Genomic DNA, 22,802 nt, shown 5'->3' with positions numbered 1-22,802 from the left:
CAACAAAAACAATATAAATTAATAAATAAAAATTGAGATAATTTTTATTTGGGAGTTTCACAGTGAGATTGCATCTTGCATACCTATTTCCTCCAGAATTTTAATTTCTAACAAGAAGAACTATGTTGCATGTCTTAAACTACCCTAAATGCTGTCAGCGTTCAACAGACCCTGGTGGCCTTTGCAAGACAATGTGACAGCACAGTGATGATACAGCAAACTGATCTGCTTCTCTCTGCTGTTTAGCATCAGCATAATTACAATGAGCAAGAAACCTTCTTCAAATATTCATAAATACTCCACATCACCTTGCAGATATTCTGGAAGAACAGCCACTTGAGGCATCAAAGAATTAGCATGACGAAGAGTGCTGAATTAACACAAATGCCTTCTGGCTTATTCCCTGTGTATGTGCAGCCTGCCACCAGTTACCTGTATTTAGGTTAAAGCAGATGGAAAAGAATATGATGAAACTGAAGAATCATTCTTCTCCTCGGCTTAACTGTGAGTCCAGAAACTAATCCTTCAGGAAAAAAATTACTCATGCTGACCTTAGATTTACTGGTCATCCTTTCTGTTTGCAGGGGCATTCACACACGTTGATGTTGAGAGATAGGCTTTGGGACATACAGATACACTGGCCTGCTGTAAACCCTCCTTCTTCGCTTTTCTTGCCCTATTAATTAAGAAATAATCCATGAACTATTTTCCTCTGAAGAAATGTGTCGATACAACTGTTATAAGAGAAAAATGAGGAAGAAAAAAACCCACTTCATTTTAAAGACATGCTTTCCTTTAACAGTATAAATTATTTCATGAATTCACTAATAAAATTATTTGGTTCATGAAGGCACTATGTTCTGCAAACATGAAGGTAAACAGCAATGTACTTTTCTTTAAATGAGTAACTTGGATGTTTCATTACTTTTTTTAATGTAAAGAGATGTTAAATGACACACTCTTATTCCCTGCTCTTTACAACAGTTTTTAATGTAGTCTACTTATCAAAGAAAATATACTTGTATGCATAAACACAGGGATATTTACAGACACATAAACCAGTCTTAACTCTGAAGGAAATTTCCTTTTGAACATATAGGCAAGATTCCATAAACTTTGCCAATTCTTCAAGCAGTAACTAAATCCATTCTGCACATGCGACCTGCATACCTGACTCACAGGGATGTCAGGCAAATCAAGGTTTGAGCTGATTGGTATTTGTTATTTATTAGATGTACTTATATACTGTATTTCATACTCCTGGAGACTCTTCAGGCAGGGAGCTGCTCCCCACTGAGCATCAGAGGTGTTTTTCTAATACAATTATCCATCCTTATAGAATATTTCACAGTACTGTAAACTTCAATTCTTAATTATCTTTTCCAACACCTGCTGATCTGTTATTACCAAACCCAGCTAACCTGGTTAGAGAATACAGTATCATACAGTCACCTCAGGACACTTGGGTAGATAGAGAGCCTGTTTCTTCTTTCTCTGCTCCTAGATCCCTCCTTTCCTCCATAAACCCAGACATCCTTTGTCATATAAACCTCCTTGACAGTAACATTTTACCCTTGCTGGCTTTCATAGGCAGGCATAGGTCTGATGCAAACAGGTAATGGAACAAAATGAGAACATAATTATAATGCAGAAAAAAGCCCTAGTGATGTTAATATATTTCTATTTTATGTTGGAAGGGATCTCACAGTCTGCATTTCCATTTGCTGTCCGTTCACTGTTCAATATACATTCCGTTCAATTTCAGGCTTCATGTTTCACACAGCTTGTCATTCCTTATTCAGTCACTCTCTTCAACATCAGCATTGCCAGGCGCATGAATAAGTAATTGCACATTTTACAGGCGTGTCTGTGGGAGGGCATGAATGAGTTATGACCTCCTTTGATTTACAGTCAAGAGCCTCCAGAAATTCTGTTTTAGAGTACAAATTTGCCTTGTTGCTAGGACCTAGCTCTCTGGTAGCAAACCTTAAGCCTCCAGTCTGAGCTTGGTTTACCTTCCTTAATCTAGATTTTTCATTATCTCCACACAGAAAGCTGTCTCCAAGCCCCAAATAAAATCTTTTCTTAAAATAAGAACCCATTTTTCTTTACTGTAATAAATCAGATTACTTCTGTCTCTTCCAATCATAGCGCATGTGGAGAACAATTGCTCATTGTCTATTTTATAGCAATTTGTTACAACCAGAATGTTGTCTTTATACTTTGTCTCACGTTTTCTTTTTCCAGATTAAACATATCCAATTTCTTTAGATGTTCCTCAAGTCATGTTATCTAATTGTTTAATTAGAAAGAGCTCTGAGAGCAATCAGAATTTGTGTACATTTTAAACACAATGCTCAAACTATAAGCAGCATTTCAGTAAGGCTTACCTTAGTTAAGTACTTAGTAGATGGGAAAAGAATCCCAACTCTGTATTATCATTTCCTCTTCTATTAATGCACAACACAACTTGTATTTCTGGAAAAAACATTGCACTGTGCCTCAATTTCTTTGACATGATAACTTGTTTGGTTGGTTTCAGATTTATTGCACCCCTAAATCCTTTTTCCGCATCTCTTCAGATGGGTTACTCATCATTTTTAGGTTTGTGCATTTGATTTCCTATTCCTAAAAGTCATTCTCCATGATTACCTGTATTGAATTTAATCTTGTTGATTTTAAATGTTGCTCTCTGAAGTCTGCTGGGATCTCTTCACTTACAGAAATTCTTGCAGGCAATTTTTAATGGTTAAGTTCTTTAATGACTTTAGAGTGAACTTCAGTAGGTCTGAACAAATTGAATCCATCTAACTTATCTAAATGCCTTTAATGTTTCTCTGCTCTATCTGGCTCTGCACCTCTATATTGTCATTAAAATTAATTTAAGTACCTGGTGATGGCTGACATTGCCTTTTTTGCATTGACTCAAATGAAGCACTGCATACCTCCATCATTTCTACTGTATCACTCACATACACCTCTTCAATGTTCCCTTTTTTTTCACTACAACCATGGTGAAAATACACAATAAAGGTAGCAAGCAAAGAGATTATCCTTCCCTTTCAAAAGGAAATCTAGCCCTGTTATCACAATGAGATATTAGCAAGCCGAAACGAATTTCTTGACTCTGGAATGCTTAAAATATAACCAAGGTCAGACAAGAAGATATATAATAATGGCACTTCCTTGCTTAGCAGAGTTGTTCCCCCTATTGAGATGACAGGATAGTAACTGGGCAAAATATCTTATTTTTCTAGCTAGCTGCATTAGTTCTGGTGTACCAAGCAAGAGAGAGACACACTCAGCTCTCCTCAAGTGAAAACAAAATTCGAATGAAACTTTTTTTTTTTTTTTAAGGCAGATAATGAAACAATAAGAAGGCAATCTCACTTTTCTTTTTCACAGATTTTGAGTTTGTTGCTGGCAATCAGATGCAGCATTTGAAATCTGAAAAACATAGGAGAGATATGAAACAGCATACAACTATGTTATATGTATGGGCTCTTATGCCCATTGCTGTCCTGATTCTGCAATGAACTAATCATGGGTGCATTTTTGTACTTGAAAAATTTACATTACTGGGAAAGTAGCCATGGGCTAGAGCAACAAATCAGAGTACTATCTCCAAGATAATACTAGAATAATCATAGAAGATAAATATATAAGAGCCTCATAAAATAATTCAGGTTGAAAGGGACTTCGGGAGGCGTCTAGCCCAACATCTTGCTCACAGAAGGATCAGACCAGGTTGTTCAGACCTTTATCCCACTGACTCTTGAAAACTTTCAACAAACCACATGCTTGGACTCCACAACTTCTCTGGGCAGCCTGTTCCAGTGCTCAGTCATCATCACAGGAAAGACGTGTTTCCTGGTGTTCAGTAAGTACTTCCTGTCTTTCTCTTTGTGCCCATTGCCTCTGGTCCTGGCACTGGGCACTACTGAAAAGAGCCTGGCTCCATCCTTTTTGTTCCCTCCCTTCAGCTATTTATTGATATTGGTGAGATCCCTCTTAACCTTCTCTTCTTCTGAAGGGATGCTCCAGTCCCTTCATCATCCCTTGACTGGACTCTCTCCAGTGTGTCCATGTCTTTCCTGTACTGAGCAGCCCAGCACTAAACACGGCACTCCAGATATGGCCTGACCAGTGCTGAGGGAAAGGATCACTTTTCTCTCCCTCAATACATTCCCTAATGCAGCCCAGGATGCAGTTGGCTGCTTTTGCAGCAAGGGCCCATTGCTGGCCCACATTCAACCTGGTGTTCAGCCTTTCTGCCAAGCTTCTTCCCAGCTGGAAGTATGATATATATATATACAGGTTCCTAGGGTTGTTCCTCTTCAGGTGCAGGACTTTGCACTTCTCTTAATTGAATTTCATGAGGTTCCTGTCAGACCACTTCTCCTGACCATCCAGATGCCTCTGGGTGGCAGCACAACCCTCTGGCATATCAGCTACTCCTCCCAGTTCTGTCATCAGCAAAATTTTAAGGGTACATTCTGTCCCAGCATCCAGTTAATTAATAAAGTTGTTGAATAAAACTGGTCCCGTGTTGACCCCTGGGGTGCATCATTAGTTATTGGCCTTCAACTAGACTTCCTGCCATGATCACAATCCTCTGCACTCAGCTGTTCTCCAGGTTTCTACCTAATGTATTATCTGCTGATCTATCACCTCTCTATGAGAATGTTACAGAAGGGAGTATTGAAAGCCTTTCTTCAACACCACCATAGCTTTTCACCTTCTCCTGATCTTTCTTCTCCAGTCACTTCTCCCGTGGTAAGACACTATCAAGCTAACAGTCACTGCTCCTGAAGTTTTCTTGGGGATGGCTGGGGTGTCCAGTTCACTGTAATCTTCTGTTCAGGGAACAGTGTTACATTTGAGCTCTTCCATCACATTACTACATAAGGTGACCATCTTTGGTGTCAGATGAGTCACTCCTGCAATGAGCCTATGCATATTACAGCAGTGGTTCAGACTCTATGCAAGAAGTCTTTGGCTCTTTGCCTCACATTTTCTGGACTGTGTCAAGCCATCCATTCTTTTCTGCAGTCATGTTGAACTTTTGCCAGCTGCTGGATTTGGAAGTGGAGACTTTCATAACCTCATGCCTTTCTAGTGGCCTATAAGTTGTATTGCAAGTGAGGAGTAAAAACTGCATGTTGGCAAAGGAATGAGTGACAACAAACACTCTTGAAGGAAGACAAACTGGAAATAGAGGATAAATTCACTGACATAGTCACAAATTGAGCTGGTATTAACAGCATAGAAAATACCGAGGTACAGATAAAGAACTGGGCGGTTTGGTAACCAAAATATATTGAGCATTGAATGGTGCAAAATGGTACTCTGGGTACCAATCAACTAATGAGAATTTTGTCTGAAAGATGAAAAGTCATCAATTGGAAGCAAATGAAAGAGATGACACTGATTATTCTTCAGGATAAGCATAAGCCACTAAAGTGAAAAAGGTTATCCTTCAGTAAATCAGTCCAGGAGTTTCCCATATGGAGCATGAAGCATTGCGTAAGATATGACTCACCCAGAATGCTGTATACACTTGCTATTCATGTCCAAATATGAATTTAAATTTGAAAAGCTGTAATGAAAAGCTAGGATAATGGAGGAAATATGAGGACTCTTAAAAGTAGGTGTTGTGTGTGACATGAGCTATTAAAATGTGACTATAGTGATATAAAAATGAGATTATTTTTGTCTGACTTTGGGGGTTTTCCTACTTCCATTTTCAGTATTATCACATTCCCAGCATTATCGATTATTCACATTTTTGATTTTCCAACAATCTCTGGAAAATTCCATGGAAAGAAATAAATCTCTGAACAGAAGTAATCTTAACTATTCCTCTAAAGGGATAAAGGGTTAGACAATAAGGAAAGGGAGACATCTATTCTAGGAGGAAAATTAAAACAATTTTTTGCTTATTCAAATATTTTTATTGTGTGGAGTGACTGTCTAGTGTCTCCTACTCAGTGGTAGTTGGTTGACTATTTGTAAGAATGGAAGTAACTTTTAGGGAAGTACTTGAATGAAAAGAGATGTGCAGACTGATAGGTAAGCTCAGAAAAGCGTTTGCAGGGCAGGAGAGGCAGAACTTTCCAAACAGCTCTGCTATGCAGCTAGAAAAAGCACAACTTAACAATTGAGGAGATGAAATATACAGAAGCGACATCATTATGCAATACCCTAAAGGTGTAAGAAGAATGACAAACTTCATGTAATAAAAGGGAAGAAAGATAAAACAGGATTTCGCAGATAACAAGGCAGTGCTATTTTAGAAGTTAAAATATTACTTGTGTAACTACCAACAACCACAGATCTGGAATCCAGATATCACCCTTGCTCTCTGTTCCTCTACTCATTTTATCAGCACTGAAGATTCAATAATTAAAATTCCATTGTTTCTTCACTGACTGATCAGGTCAATGAGACTCCAGCTCAGTCTTCCAAAGCAATGAAGAGCCCATACAGCATAAGTTATTGGCTTGCTGCCAGATGAAAACAAAACTGGTCCAAAAAACCCTGTGGTGGGTGTTAAACAGAACATTGGTAAAGTCAACTTTTTGGTCTTGTTGCGGTCTTGAATTATTTTCATGTACTTCCCTGTTGGCTACTTTTTCTGACACCTCTCATCACTCTTGCTTTCTTGTGTAAATTACACCAATTTATTAGACTCCAATTTCCTGGCATGTAAAATAGCTTGCTAGCTTCAACAACACCTCTGATCTTAATTCTGTCTGACAAGGAAAAGTTGCAGGCACACTGCACGTGGTGGATACAGGAAAAATAAATGCCCAGAGCAGCATGATATATCACGTGGTGATAAAGCAGAGCTAACAGCTGCTTGAACCCTTTGCAATGAAACCACAGCTATGGCCTATCCATTTTCAGGAGACCTTGAGAGCAGTTTTACATCCACAGTCAGCAATCCTACAGAGGGGAAATTTTTATCTACTTGGTTTCACACAGTTTTTGGAAAACCTTGAGGCTGTATTGTGTACACTAACAAAACCTGCAAAATCATATTAAATGGTGGAGTTTTTGGACTGCTGTGTGCTGCAATGCTGGGAGCAGACCAGAATAACAGAACTCAGAGCTCAGAGCACAGGGAGTTATTTCCCAGTTCACAGAGAGAATTTAACACAAGCCCTACAGTACTTTTGTTATCTTTTTATTGTATACTCAAAAAACTAAAGCTGGAGAAGAGTCCACAAACAGTAACAAACTCTCCGTAGTGCCCTTTAAAAATATATTTTTTTGATTAAAAAAATAAAAAATCATTGCCTTTCGGGATCCATCCTCATAGCCATTTTGTGGAAAGGAAGAAATGCTTCTGAAGAAACAGGAATTAATTTTTTTTCCTTCTGATCTAGCTTCTGTCTAAACTCAACAGCTAATATATAGGGAGTGTACTCCCTGTACACCTGCTACATGTAGGTCTGTCAGTTTGTGCAAATGGTTGTGATTAAATAGGTGAATTGCATGAATTCTGCCAGTGACAATACTGATCTCTTGCCCAAAGGTAATTAAATTATTTTTTAAAAATCTTTTTAGCTTATTAAAGCATATATGAAAGAGCAAGCCAGAATATGGATATCATGTCTCTTCTCTGAGGGTCTAAGGTCACCAGAAAGAGGACCATTTACTTCTTGCCAAGGTATTCAGTCACAGTCTAAATCATATCCAAACATAAATACTTCTTTGCCAGATTATAACTGGTGCTAAATTAACTTAAGTATTAAAGAAATCTGCAAGGTGACTGAAGTTCTGCATTTTTTCTTTGTTATTGCTTAATTCCAGACTTTAAAAACTATGGGATTTTTTAACTGCGAATCCTGTTTATTCAACAGGGGTTCTGGAAACCAAGGTAAGGTTTGTCCTGGCTAATCATGGTGTCAAAGAATTTCAGAAATGTCTTTATGGGGAGATGGGGCTGTCAGAGCAATTTTAGATGGAATGAAAAGAACATAGCATGGTAATGATAATTTCAAAGAGTTTTCTTTCTTAGCAGTGCTGATAACTGTAAAGTCAAGAGCCTTGCTGACTATCAAAGATGAAACCTGGTTTGCAGGACTAAAAAGTAGATTTTTTTTTTTTTTTTTTTGTGAACTCAGTAGATCTGTTGCTGAGTCACAGAGACAGAAATATGGCACCTCTGGTTTTTTCTGATAGTTCTTTTTACAGCCCATGTAAGCACTTAATGGATTTGATATAATGGAACTTGGAAAGGGAATCTAGATAAAACTGTGTTGCAACCTGTATATATCCTACCATTATGTTACCAAATTAAGTTCAGCTTCTAGAGTAGTCAGAAAGTAAAACATTAGAGTAATAGTACCATGCAACAAGACAGGTGAGACTATTATTAGTATGGTCAAAATCAAAGCTAAAACATTCTTAGTGGTGGTTCAAACCCATTAGGGGTAATATGGTCTCGTTTAATAATTAATAGCACAGTAACCAGTTTCATTAAAATCTGTCTGCAACAGGCTGTGAAACTGATGAAGGAACTAATGGACCTTCAGCCATTCATGAAAACTTAAAGATTTTATATGTTGATACTCCCTTGAATACTGATCAAACAAAAAAAAATCACTTTTTCATATCAGTTGTGCCACTGAAGTCTTACAACACCTCTTTGTATTTGCATTGCACTGAAATACAACTTAACCCTCCTTTGCTGTTTGTGGACACACTGCATAAATATTAACATGTGAAAGCACTCAATTTATAACCAATCAGTTACACTCCCAAAACTTGAGGATCTCTCCCCAAGCCCTTCTCACCGCCCACTGCTGGCCACACTGAGAGGAAAGAAGCATGTCAGCAACCAGATGAAGACAGAAACAGCAACTTTGCTCATATTTACATCCCTTCTCTGAGATCAGATGCTAGCTCCTCTTTGCAGACCTTCTGCCACTCAGCCTGTTTCTGATGGGATGTATTTTTCAAGGCAAAACTTAAGTCCAAGTGACTGAGAAGGCACCAGTAGAAGGAAGCAGCAGTTGCCAGTCCTGGCTGTGAGACAACGTTTGGGCAGGACCAAACATCCGCCCAAAGCTGCTGCACAACTGAATGTTGCACGTGCATCTAGGATTGAGAGCATCCCTGTAATATTGGACTGGAATGTGATTGTGAGGATGCCACCACTTCCCAGATGTTTGGTGGCAACTGCTCAAGTGCACTCAAATGACCCTGGTCTGAGGAGCCGTTTTAGAACAACAGGCTTCAATTTGGAAGAATTTGCCAAATTGGGAAGTGTCAGATTTAGCAGATAGGAGTGTGGCTGTGAAAAGCAGAAGGATGTTTCTTCATCCTGTAAACTCAAATGGTGTAAGGTAGCTAAGTAAATCTCCTAGAATGTTGAGTGAGAGGCAGCAGAATGAGAGAAAACCAAAAGACAGTACCAGAGGTGCAGGGTTTAATTCTGGAATCAGACAGGCTACTGAGCCCTACTATTCTCCTGCCAGGGCTGACCTTAAAGGATGAGTGGAACACACAGCCACTCCATAAGCACAGTTTCAAAGTCAGAATGGGTTTGCTACAGCTCTTTAGGACACCTGAAACACCAGGATGAAGAGAGACAGAGTGATCCAGACCAATCCAGAGTAGGGACTGATAATAATAACTGTGCTGGGAAAACTGGAGAGGAACTCACCACAGCTGCATTATTATTCACGACACTGTTCATTATTCCAAACCCAGCTCTGACAGACATGCAGAGGAAACCAACAGCTCTTTTAAGCAACAACATTGTAGTAAATGGGAAGGGATGGAGATGGGAAAGCAAATTGCTATTGCAAGGAACTGAAATTCCAGGCAAATTAAACCAGTTAGAAAAATGACAGTGCTCTTAAACAGGCATACCTTCATGGAGTGATGGATCAAATGAGGGAAAACCATTGGATTAGCAGCAGGGGAACCCAACTAGAGCAGCAGCAAGTACTGAATCAGACTGGAAACCATTTCTTTGGCTGAATTAACACAGAGATTTGAATAAGCAAGAAAAATGTTGAGAGATGAGCAAAAGGCTCAAAGAGATAATAAACACAAGAATGAGTCAGGGCTTTATCATTTACTAATGATAACCTGCAGCAATTGGACTTAAGAAAGAGGGATAAGAGTGAGGCATTGTATGAATAGGAGAGCCAAATATGGTACTAATCCCAGAAGTAGAAAACAAGAAAAGAAAAGGCAGCATCAGCTCCGAGACTCCTCTAACATTCATTCTGAAAAGTTTTGAAAGAAAAAGAGAGCCACATACAAAAGAGTACCTAACTGCTAGAGTAGCTAAAGTGTTTAAAACTGCAGAACAAGACAAGAAAACGGCATACAATTAGAATGAAAATGAGCCATTCAAATTCACAGAGAATATTGTTAAATTCAGTGAGGCATGTGAGGAGATGCATGAAAGAAACCTAGAAGGGGGGGTTCCATTGGCTACAAAATCGAGGGAAAAATAAAAAGGACAAAGTAGCACATGTAAATAATTAACAGTTGAAAGTACTGTGAATTAGGTGTGACCCGTCAGTGGGAGAGAGATAAGAGGGATCAGTTATTTCATTGAACTTGGAGAGAACTAGCTCTTGAATATTGAAGTTAACACTATAATGTCTGATTTTGGGTGATATGTGAAAACCAGTATTTTTTTCAGAGTACAGAGAAGGAAATGAAAAAAACCAAACCAAAACAAAATGTACCAACCAAAACAACTAAACTAAAGGAAGGCAAAGGTGATAGAAGCCTATGCATATATAAGAACTGCTAATTTAAGATAAAACAAACTTATCAGTTATAAATAATAGATAAGAAATGGGTAATGAAAATTAAATGTGTACTTAAAAACAATAGTATAGCCATATTAGCTGCTGAATTATGTGAAATAAAAAAACAAACATGCAGTTAATCAGGCCTTTAGGATCACTAGAAAATCCTATGGAGAGAGGTACTTAAACTGGAGTAACTTGGATAACTATTAATAACAACCCTTAAGCTGGAGTAACTCGGATAACTATTAATGACAGCCCTTAAGCTGGAGTAACTTGGATAACTATTAATGACAATCCTTTCTGCTTCATCTGCCAGTGGTAGAGCAGAAAAGGAATCTATTCAAACACTACAAATATATTTAATTATAAGTTCCTTGACTTCGTTTCACTTGATTTTAATTTTATTTTATTATCATACCTGAAACGGGATAGATATAATACTTTTATAGGTCAATTGCCTTGTCTAGTTTTCTCACTGATGGAGGATATATCTTAACCTATTCATATGAATATGATTAATACATCACCAACTCATAAAGGTGTGTATGTAATATAAAAATGCACATGGATATGATTTTGTCTGTTTATAGAACATACTATTCCAAGTGCTGAAAAGCAAAGGTAGGTACACAAATGTAAGGGTTGCATTTTAAAAGACTGCATGTTTGTGTAGTGCCACTTGTGTAGGCTTTTTAAAACAACTAAGAATAAAATCATGAACCTAGGGTGGAACAAGATGGAATTATCTGGATAGTCTCTACAGAAGGAAGACAGCAAACAACATTCCTAAGGCATTACACTTAGGAAGATAACAGCTTTTTGCTCAAAAAGTGGACAAGAGTGACTCTGAAATTGTGCTATCCATATCAAATTAATCTGTAACTCTCTATGCAGGCTGCAATGGTCTTTGTGTGTGTTTTGTGCCCAAACTACCGTAAGCTACTTTACAATATGTATGTATGTGAATTTTTAGTAAATTCTATGGAAGGATGTTATTTCTTACTATATACATTTAAAAATAACATTTATGAATGAAATTATTGCAAATGTGTGTTATAATAGGCCATTAAACTTTTGGGGTGAATTTTAATCAATTGCTGCAAATGCTAAGGGTATTTAGAAGGTGAGCTGAGTTGGACTTCATGCCTGAAGAATGATCTGGGTGATTTTGGTGCCTGTGTAAATTGTGTGGAATATAGGAATTCAAAGCTTAGCAGGCTGGTACCAGTACTAGAAGATATCAGTGGGCTGCCCTTAGACCTTTGCGAGTTCTCACATCGCAAAACCAATAGGAAAAAGTGAAAGCCTTGAAGAAGATCCTCCATTGCCCTGTCCTGATCCTGACCTCATGTACAATGATTTAAAGTCTCAATATTAAAAACTATTAGTGGGAACTTCGTCCCAGTAAAACCTTTGCTCTATATAAACATGAATTTCAGAAAGGCTTTACTGACACAAACAAATTTTGGAGGCACATACTGTATTTCAGTCTAACATTTGAGGTTTTTTCCCCTAAACAACTAAAGTTCTTAACAATTCTGCTTTAAACTTGCTATCTGACGTGAGATAGCAGTACCAGAAGTACAAGTAGGCAGAACTAGCAAAGTGAAGATTAAGGCTCACAGGCACTATTACTCAAGTGCCAAAACCTCATGGCACCATAGAAGTATTGGTGTATTCCTGTGGGCATTATAAATGGCAGTGTTTCTGTAGGAGTTACAAAACCAGGACAGTCCTTTGACACAACAGTGTTAGGCTACTTTTTCCTTTCTTCTGAAGCCTTTCTAGTCTCATGGAAGACAAGACAATTTTATATCAGTGAATAGGAGCATATCTTAGACCTAGAGGTGTTGGTGGATGGCAGGCTGGACATGAGCTGGCAACACAGAAAGCCAATTATATCCTGGGCTATATCAAAGCAGCATGGCCAGCAAGGCAAGGGAGGGGATTCTGCCCCTCTGCTCTGCCCTCATGAGGCCCCACTTGGAGTGCTGTGTCCAGCTCTGGGGTCCCAACACAAGAAGGACATGGGCCTCTTGGAGCAAGTCCAGAGGAGAGCCATAAAGATGGTCAGAGGCCTGGAGCACGTCTCTTATGAAGACAGGCTGAGAGAGCTGAGATGGCTCAGCCAGGAGAAGAGAAGGCTCCAGGAAGACCTTACTGCAGTCTTTCAATTCTTAAAGTGATCCTACAAGGAAGATGGGGACAGACATTTTAGACCCAAGCCGTGAGCTCCTGACAGTTGCATAACAAAAGATGTGGGGACCTGTGGCCCAGTCAGGTGACCAGACACTCAGTGATACATCAGGAGCTGAAGGATCTGAAGGAAGAGCTGAGACTTTCATAGGCTTGGACTGTGAGGGTATAAATGCCCCAGGGGTTCCTTTGTTTGGGATCCCTTCTCAATGGCATCAGCTCGGGTTGTTTCTGTGTTACTGCACCATGAATAAATTGCTTTATGGAACAAGACATCTGCTATGTAAAACCTGGGGTCAAATCTGGGGTTGAAATCTGGGGCAAGGAAACCTGGTCTGCCTGTGTGTGAGCGTGGGGTGTGTCTGGAGTCAAGTGAGGTCCCATGGATCACTGGAGCTGCCTGCTGTGAAGGGGCTTCCATCCCAGTCTCTGCCATTGGGAGTGTGACTGCCAGAGAGTCTCATGAATGGTCAGATTGGGAAGTTTACCACCATCCAACCCAAACTATTCTATGGTCTTCCAGCATGCTCCTTAGCCTTTCCAATTAGTTTTTCTTTTCATTGCTTGGTCATGACACAGTGACACAGTTTTAGTTAGGACTGCACAAGGTGGTATAAATGCTGCCATTCTACTAGACCCATTAGACTATCCTCCTCCAGATTCACCTACCTGGTCCCATGGTCTCTGAAAAACGTAGTCTCCACAGTCGTAAAGGCCCTGACTGAAACAGGGGACTTATATAACAGTGTGAGCCATCATGTTTCAAACACAGGGGAAAAGACAGGAAAATGCTTGTAATTTCAAGGGCCTCTGAGGAAGTCTTTGAAACAGCTTTCTAAAATTATGCTAGCATGGAATAAGAAAAAGAAAAAAAAGAAAACAAGATTGGAAAGGTTTTAATAAAGGAAATTCCTGTAAAATTATGAAAGCTTCTTCAAACATTGAGACACAAATTCGGGAATGAAGAAACCTTACTATAAATATAGAGACAGAAGGACTGTGATGCCAAGAAATGGTAATCATAGCTAGTAAAAAAACGACTGAAAAAAAAGGTCCAGTTTGTCCCAAAAGGTGGCCAAAAAAGAAAAAAAAATACTTTACAATGACAAAGCAGAATGACATGCACATATGTGGATCTAAGACTGTAGATCACACACACTGTGGTTAGGCAGACACTTGGGAGAGAATGCTCTGGAGCTGCTATTCTCTTCAACCTCCTTTTCCCAGAAGATACAGGTAAGTAATCTCAAACCTCGCCAACCCTTCTGCTACAGACCCTCAAGAAGATATCCAAATCCCACCATGCCCCCCTGTTGCTGATTCGTCCTATGGAACTGAGCTGCTTGGACCCAAATTTTAGGCTAATGTCATGTCATTTTCAAAGTTACAGGGCAGTCCTGTCCATAGCTTCTATTCTCCTTGAAGATGTATGAGCTTTTCTCAGGTTCTAATGCTGGCTAAAATGAGGGAATCCCCCCAAACATGCAGAGGTTCTTCTCCCTCCACTCGGCGACTATTGCGAATGCCACCTTAGCAGAGTGGTTGAATGTATTTCATCCCCTCCATACTGCTCACACTGACCTATTCTTCATGGTTCATTAGAAAGCTGCTTCCCAAAGTCTCCCCTGAAACCTCTGTCCTGAGAGTGACTGGACTTGGTTTATGACTGGAAACAAACAAAAAAAGACCCCTATGTTCTCATTTCCTTCAAACCATGCAAACACCATTAGAGCACACCAAGGAATTTTCCTTCACTTAGTCTGGGGTGGACAAAAATCAATCCAATGAAAGTCAGAAGGACATAGCAAGAGGAGCTGGTCAGTTAGGACAATCTGGCTGGCAAACGCTGGTACAGGGGCCAGCCTGCTAGAGAAGCCTAGGCTAGACTTTCAGAAATGAAAAGTGAGCAAAGCAGTAAGGTGAGATAATGAGGTACAGACAGGTACCTGGGGAGAGAAAAAGGGATCAGTAGCAAGGGAGAAAGTCAATAGCCTCAAACTAATGTAATGCTGATGAAAAAAAAGAGAATGACAACCAATTGTGATGTTATCAATTTGAAGAGAGCTCTAGAGAAGATTTAAATATAACGTTCATTATCAGTGGCAGCCCATAGGAAGGTCAGTAATCCTGAATAACAGAGTATTCAATTTTTGGGGCTTTTTCTTAAAAAAAAATCTAGGACGTGGCATATAAAAAATTCCAGGAAACTGCAGCTTAAGGTTGCAAAGTCACGTGTCAGACAAATAGCAAAATCGGTGTTGGTAAAATCTGAATTCAACCCTCTTTGCGCCACCCTACAACACAGTTTTGGATGACCACTTACTATCTCTAAGAGACAGGCATATTCCATATGTGGATCAAGTTTTGTCCACACCAACAGGTGTGGAAACGATTATTAGGCTTCTCCTGACAAAAGAATGGTGTATTGTCAATTTGCATATCTCAGTAGTGTACTGGTGGGTTTTTTAATGTGGCCCCTCTGAGATTTTTAGTGGAAAAGACTATATATTCTCTTGTTCTTTATATCCTACCTTAGAGACCTTAACTTTAAAAATTGGAGCTGGTTTTGGTTTCCCCTCCCTTCTGTGAAAGCTTAAAAGTATGAGAGTTTGAATTGCCTAGCCCCTTATGATACAGTGCATTTTTCAAGTATCCTGTTTTCAGTAATGTACTAATTAACATTCAAAATGAGAAAAAAACCAGCCATTTTTGTCATGTCTTCCTTTCCAAATTTGCATCCATGGCCTGTACCATTTCCTTGTAAACCATGCAGCCCTCCTCTACTGCCAGTAAAGTTCCACTTCATAAAGCTAGATACACTCCTTTCCTTTATGTTAGTTTTAAACATAATGCCACCACAGCACGTTCCAATTTGCTTCCTGAATTCTTCATTTATTGTTCTGCTTTCAGTCATATTCTGCATGCCAGCCATACCAATTCCAACAGTATTTACTTTCTTATTGTTTGAGCTAATAATCATACCGAGTTAAAAAACAATTCTGAGCTACTTCTACAAACATACCTCCAGGCATTTTGTACAGTTAATGAATTCCAGTCAATGCATGAATAGTTAACATTTACTATAAATATAGCTTTGTCCTATGTGATTTTGTCCTTTGTGCTAGTAGACTGCCAGAAGAAAAGCATGATTATTACTTATCACCCAGATGAAAAAGCAGTTGGAAATTCTTTTGAATTCATTCTGAAACTGACACAATAAAATCCTAAACTAGGTGTATATTTTCAACATTAAGTAGAAGAAGACTCTAGTGCAGTGAATTATTTAATACACATAAAACCACCTCAATAACTTTAATAGATGAAACTCACCTGGAAGGAAAGCCATCACAAGAGCACTGCATCACTTCATCTGTTACAATAATGTTTCCCTCCTAAACACTACTAGAGTAACTGAAGTGCTGTTTAGCCTTTACGTTCTTTGCCACTGAAGACAGACACATAGCATTGCCCCTAAACAGCAGCTATACCTTGGGTGGTAGATTATTCAGTGGGTCAGCTTTTGTTATTCAGGCAAAGCAATGAATCCAGACAGTTAATTTCAATTTACGCCATGATCTATTGTTCTGTCTCCCAGTCCTGGGAGACATGATCCATCTTACATTGCAACTGAATGGCACCACAAAATCTGCTACTGCTGACTCACTGGTGGTCCTGTTGATCATCAAAGTCAAAGGGCCAGACTCTTGATGCATTGGGTTTGCATGGCCACCTTTTGGTAGTAGGGGGCTACAGGGGCAGCTCCCGTGAGAAGATGCTGGAAGTTTCCTCTATATCCAGCAGAGCCAATGCCAGCCAACTCCAAGATGGATATGCCACTGGCCAGGGCTTGGCCAATTAGAAATGATGGTAAGACCTCTCTGATAACATATTTAAGAAGGAAAAAAAAAAAAGTTATTGCACAGATGTAATGGTGGCCAGCGAAGAGCAGGGCAAGAACATGAGAGGAAAAGCCCTGCAAAATCCAAAGTCAGTGGAGAAGGAGGGAAGGAGGTGCTCCAGGAACCAGAGATGAGATTCCCCTGCAGACCATGGTGCAGTCCATGGTGTGGCAGCTGTGGCCCTGCAGCCCATGGAGGTCCACAGGGATGGAGAGATCCACCTGCAGCCCCTGGAGGAGCTGGACCCCACGCTGGAGAGGACGGATGCCTGAGAGGAGGCTGTGCTGGAGAGGACGGATGCCTGAGAGGAGGCTGTGAACCCGTGGAAGACCCATGGTGGAGAAGGCTCCTGGCAGGGACCTGCAGACCCATGGAGAGAGGAGCCCATGCTGGAGGAGGTTTCCTGGTAGGACTTGTACCCTGTGGGGAACTCATACTGGAGCAGTCTGTTCTTGGAGGACTGCACCCCGTGGAAGAGTGACCCACATTGCAACAGTCTGTGGAGAACTGTTGCCTGTTGGCTGGACTCACACTGAGAAGTTCATGGAGAACTGTCTCCAGTGGAAAGGACCCCATGCTGGAGCAGGGGAAAAACTCCTCTCCCTGAGCAGGGGCATGAACAATGTATGATGAAATGACCATTACCCCCATTCCCTGTCTCCCTGAGCTGCTGTGGGAGCAGAAGGTAGAGCTGGGAAGGATCCCGGGGGGGGGGGGGGGGGGGGGGGGAAGGTGTTTTAAGGTCTGTTTTTACTTATCATTTTTCTGCTCTGATTTTGTTAGCAATAAATCCAGATAACATCCCAAATTTGAGTCTGTCTTTCCTGTGATGGTAATTGGCTAGTGATCTCTCTTGGTTCTTACCTCAACTCATGAACCCTTCATTATATTTTCTCTATCCTGTTCAGCTGTGGAGGGGAGTGATAGAGAGGCTTTAGTGGGTGTCTGGCATCCAGCCAGGGTCAACCCACTACCTATGAATCATAGGTAATAGTGGGAAAACAAATTCAGCTCAGGACATTATTTGGTTGGCTTGATAGTGGTTATCAGAAAATTATATATTCTAATCAAACAATCACCAAGCCTGACTCACATTTTATTTCCAAGGGTCCATCATGTTCCACTCCAGTCCCAGTTCTTAATTCCCTGGCACAGAAGAACATATGTAAGAGGAACATCAAGTGGATACAGCTCTTGGTAGTCTTGATGGAAGTGTCCTATTACAGAACCACAGTATCCTAAACTTCCCATGAAAATTGGACTTAAGATAATTAGCCCTTCTATTAACATATCTGGCCCATTCTTAGCCCCTCACAACAACTTTTAAACTTTGCTAAATTGCACCAGATTTGAGTCCTGGCCTCGAGCTTTGAGGTTGTTTTACTTCCAGACATTTTGTGAAAATCGAGAACTGGGTAGAAGAGCCAGACTTCCACTCCTTTGGGAAAAAGGCAGTTGTAACTGTGTTTTGTGTATATTGAATCAGCCACCTGACTGATCTCAGGTGATACTTCACATCTCAGTTGACAACTGGACACCATGAGAAAGCTCAAGACAGCACAGTTCATACTGTCTTGGGGACAACACTGGTGGAAACTGGTGCTGAGGAATAAAACCTGACCTCTATCTTTATAAAAAAGTTATATTTAAGTTTTGAACTCATTTGATTCACCAAACCATATTATTCCTTGGTTTCAAATTTCAGCTCGTGTCAAATGCATGGTCAACCCTGTGAGGCAGACCATCTGCTACTGCTGGTATTGGCAGAGAGCTACAGGCTTGTTTTTATGCAGCTTAGACCATTCGTGACAGCTTTGCATTAACTTAAACAAAAGACAATAAGCTGCATAGCAAAATTAAATTTATTTTAAAACATTGACAAATTTCACTCTCAATTCCCTTCCAAGAAGTACATAACAGACTTTCCTTAGCCCCATTTTAATGTGACAAAAGAGACAAAGAAACAAAGTTAGTTAGCCCCAGTCCCGTGACAGATTCGTGGGACAGTCACCACCAGGACTTCAGAGCCTCCTGATTGCCAGTGCATCACTCCCTCCCCAGCCCATCTAGGCCTTCTGGCTGTGACAAAACTAGCAGCTGCTTGCAAAAAACAAGCTGAAGGACAGAGATAACAGCACCTGAATGCTACATAAACATAGGGATTGTGATAGCTCTCTCTAATAATATAAACCAATTATGTTCTTCTGGCTCTGGTTTTCATCTTAAAAAGGATTAGTCATAGGGTTATGCAGAATTAGGGAATTAGCCTTTCACCTCTGAAAAATGTAAGTTCAAATATTAGTTGAGGTCATGAATGAAAATCAGTTTATTCTATTTCAGCTTGTGCTTATAAAAGCGTAACACATACTGGCAGAACAGTCCCAGGAGAGGAACAGCAACAGCAGCTTGTGATATACACAGAGCATGTGTGTGTACATATATTGTATACAAAGTACATATATACATACATCTACTTACACTAAAGAATGGGGAAGGTGGAATAGGAGGGCATGTTTAGAGATAGGATGGCTTTGAAATGTTTTGAAATTTGACACTGAATCCAAATAAAGAGATCTGACGTGTAGTTTTAGTCCTGCCATGACCCTTGGAGTAATCTTCCCCAGGCAAGAGTTCCCTTTAATCACCTCACACTGCAGTATCTGGTCTAAGCTAGTACTCAAAGCTCCTCTCCAGTTTTGGCAGAAACACATGCACAAGGTTATCTTTTCCACCAACTTCCCACACCCATCCAATGATCACAGTGCAATGAATGCTCACAGTCCTTTGGAAGCAGGTCTCAATTTCTCTCTCTCTCTCTTAGGTTGTGAGGTATTCAACCTAAATCCCTTCCCACTTAACATCTTTGTTTTATCCAATCTATTGATTAAAGCTTCAAAAATGGGTGACTCTTTTTATTGAAAATTCACAGCAAAAGGATCCTGTTATGTGCTATGGAAATTCAGTGTGACTAAAACACCAATAAATTATTGAGACTGGGATGGCAGATTCTATTTTATGGGCAGTTTCCAGCAGGTTAAAAAGGGGGTTGGAAAGTTATGGACAAAATAACGTTCCTCTAAGTAAGGCTTTGATTGCTACATTAAAAGTATTAACATTGCATGGGAAAAGATGAAACCCAGACCAGAAAATGTTAATCAGTGAATCTTCTGTTCCTACAGAAAAGAAAGACCCTTATTAATTAGAGAAGATACACCTTTCTTGTACAGGCTCATGGACAAGAAAACAGACTTTTATTTAAACAGTGGGCTCGGGCTGACTTAAAACTATAGAGAGACTTATATAAAAATACCCCAAATTGTATAGAAATGGAAGAGGTATAAAAGTCCAGACTCAAGCCGCTGCCAAAGTGTACGCTGTGAGAACAGTCAACTCAAACTGAGATAGTTAGAAGTACAAACACTATTTGGAGACTGTGTGTTTTAGGTCCAAGTGCCCCTTGGTCTGGTAGAAATGTGTGCTGATATAACAAACATAGAAGAGATACAGTTTATTCTTCTGTGTAACACCTGAAATTCAAAAGATTTTGCCAAAAAGATCCTCTGTCCTGATATTTCACTTGTGTTGATGAAAGTTTTTTACTTCTGTGACCAATTACAGATTCAGAAAGTCAAATCAACAAATCACAAAAACAAAGTGCTTGAATGTATCTCTAGGAAGCAGTCATTTGTCTTCAGAATGAAAAGAAAAAAGACAAACGAGAGTTCAGCCTCAGGCAGCAGAGCAATGCATGGAATATTTGATTGTTCCACCGTTCAGGCAATTCCTGGTCCTACCCTGCAACACAAATAGAGTTTGCCTTTAGAAAACTTTAGATTGCTTTCAAAAAGGAAAACAAGACACAGTTAATTTTCCTAGACACAGAAGAAAATTTCCCCAAATTTAAAAATATAAAGGTCTTAAAAATCCAACTGTGAAGAATATGTCTCTTTCTTTGAGATGAACAGCTTTCTGCAACCATGAGTTATTTCATAATAACTGCTACAATCAATAGGCTGAAAAATCCATTTCACTTTCAAAAAGAACTTGGTTGATTTGAAATAAGGTTACTAAAAAGCTGAGTAAGATCATCCACAGATCGTTTAATGCAGCTTAATCAATCATTTTACAAAGCAAATAAGATTAATATGTATAATTTATCCTTTTACAGACAACTCTAAATAATAATTCAAAACTATGTTCCTGATACAAATGAAGAGAGTGGGAATTCAGAGCAGATTAAGAGCATGCTTTTCACGGGTTGCTGAGGCAGGAAAGGTACCATTTTTATCCTACCTGCTTGTTTTTCTACTATCAAACGCCAGTGCAGCCACAGAAGTCAGACTTGTTCCAAAGCCAGCAACACTTACTCTGTTTCACATTTTGCGGCAGGCTCGTACTTCAGGCCAAGCTCAGGCCATAGCTTTCTAATTTTTCTCTAAATCACTTGGCACATTTGGGGAGTTATAAAACACAGTGAGCGACGATACATAACAATTGTGTGTGACAGGGAGAAATATACTGTTCCTCTTGTGGGGACAAACTGCAAACCTGGATAGTGCCAGGAGCAAAGCCTACCTTGAAAAGCCATATTTATGCTCAGGGACAGTTTAAGCTTTTGACAAACAGTTAAAGATAAATCCTGTAGTAATGACAGACAACAAAATGGTACAGTTCTCCTGAAAGCACTTACACAGATTCTGGAAAGATGCCCAGAAAAAGCCTCAGGCATGAAAATAAACGATAATATGTGTAAGTTTTCCATAACAAGTCCATAAGTCTAGAGCAGTACATAGATAATGGGCAGTGAGGATAATGACTTTCTGAAAGGGGAAATTGTAACAGAGGCAGATAAAGGGAAACATTGTAACACAAAAACTATTCTTAAAGGTAGATCATTATTCACTAATGAAAAATCCTCCTTAGCACTGATGAATACAGAAAATAGGCATTTCCTTGGATCAACTACCTTTTAAACTTCTGGAGAAAGAAAAAGAAAATCAAGTGAATTTTTGCTTCTATCAAGAATGAGCCTGTCCTGTCAAGGGTGCAATTATTACTTTCCTATGGCAGAACTGCAAAATAACTATTCAGGAATGATAATTCTCAAAAAAAGGTTCTTCTTTGGTTCAAGCCATGAAGCTGTGATAACTCCATCTCTAGTTTGAAAAGGATCAGGATGCCTTACATATTGCCTACAGTAAACAGACAGCATCTGAAGGGTTGTTTTCTTTTTTCAATCGGTGTAAGAATGACTAGTGCAAAAATCCACATGCACGATTCTATGTTCATTCCGACCAGGACTACTTCGGTATATCTAAATTTACTAGGAATTTTAAATGAACAACAATAAACTATTTCTAATTTGACAAGAAAAGAAGTCCGCACAGTAACTTTTAGCATCTTGATTACACCGGTAGATTACATTTTGATTACATTTGTGTAGACATAAGTCTCAAAGAAGCAATGTTCCACAAAAAGTTATTTGCCATTAGAAAAGACAGAAACTTGTCCTGTTTTTCCAAACTAACTCCACAAGGCAGGTTGCTTCAGGATCTAATTCCTGAAAAACTGAGGGGCATACCTTCCTCTGAAAGCAGGACAACGTTACAATGTGGCCTGGATGGCCTGAAAATAATGTGAAGTAGGGCACAAAACCGTCCCGAGTTACGTCTGCTGAGAGAAGCCCTAATTGCCGGCACCCGCTGTGTGAGCGCGGTGTCACACTGCCAGCGGCACGTGGCGGCTGAGCCACGCCGGCAGCCAGGCACGGCGACACGCGGGTTGTGCCCTCCTCTGTCGCACGCATCTCGCTTATTTATTAACGCAAATGAGCATATGGTATCTGTCACTTTGGGGGTCCAAAGGAAACTATATGTTTCAAGCGTAATTTCAGGGTGAAGCCCGTCGATGCCCTTCTGTC

This window comes from Aphelocoma coerulescens, chromosome 1, assembly GCF_041296385.1.
Source record: "Aphelocoma coerulescens isolate FSJ_1873_10779 chromosome 1, UR_Acoe_1.0, whole genome shotgun sequence".
Taxonomy (NCBI): domain Eukaryota; kingdom Metazoa; phylum Chordata; class Aves; order Passeriformes; family Corvidae; genus Aphelocoma; species Aphelocoma coerulescens.
This window is presented reverse-complemented; position numbering follows the sequence as displayed.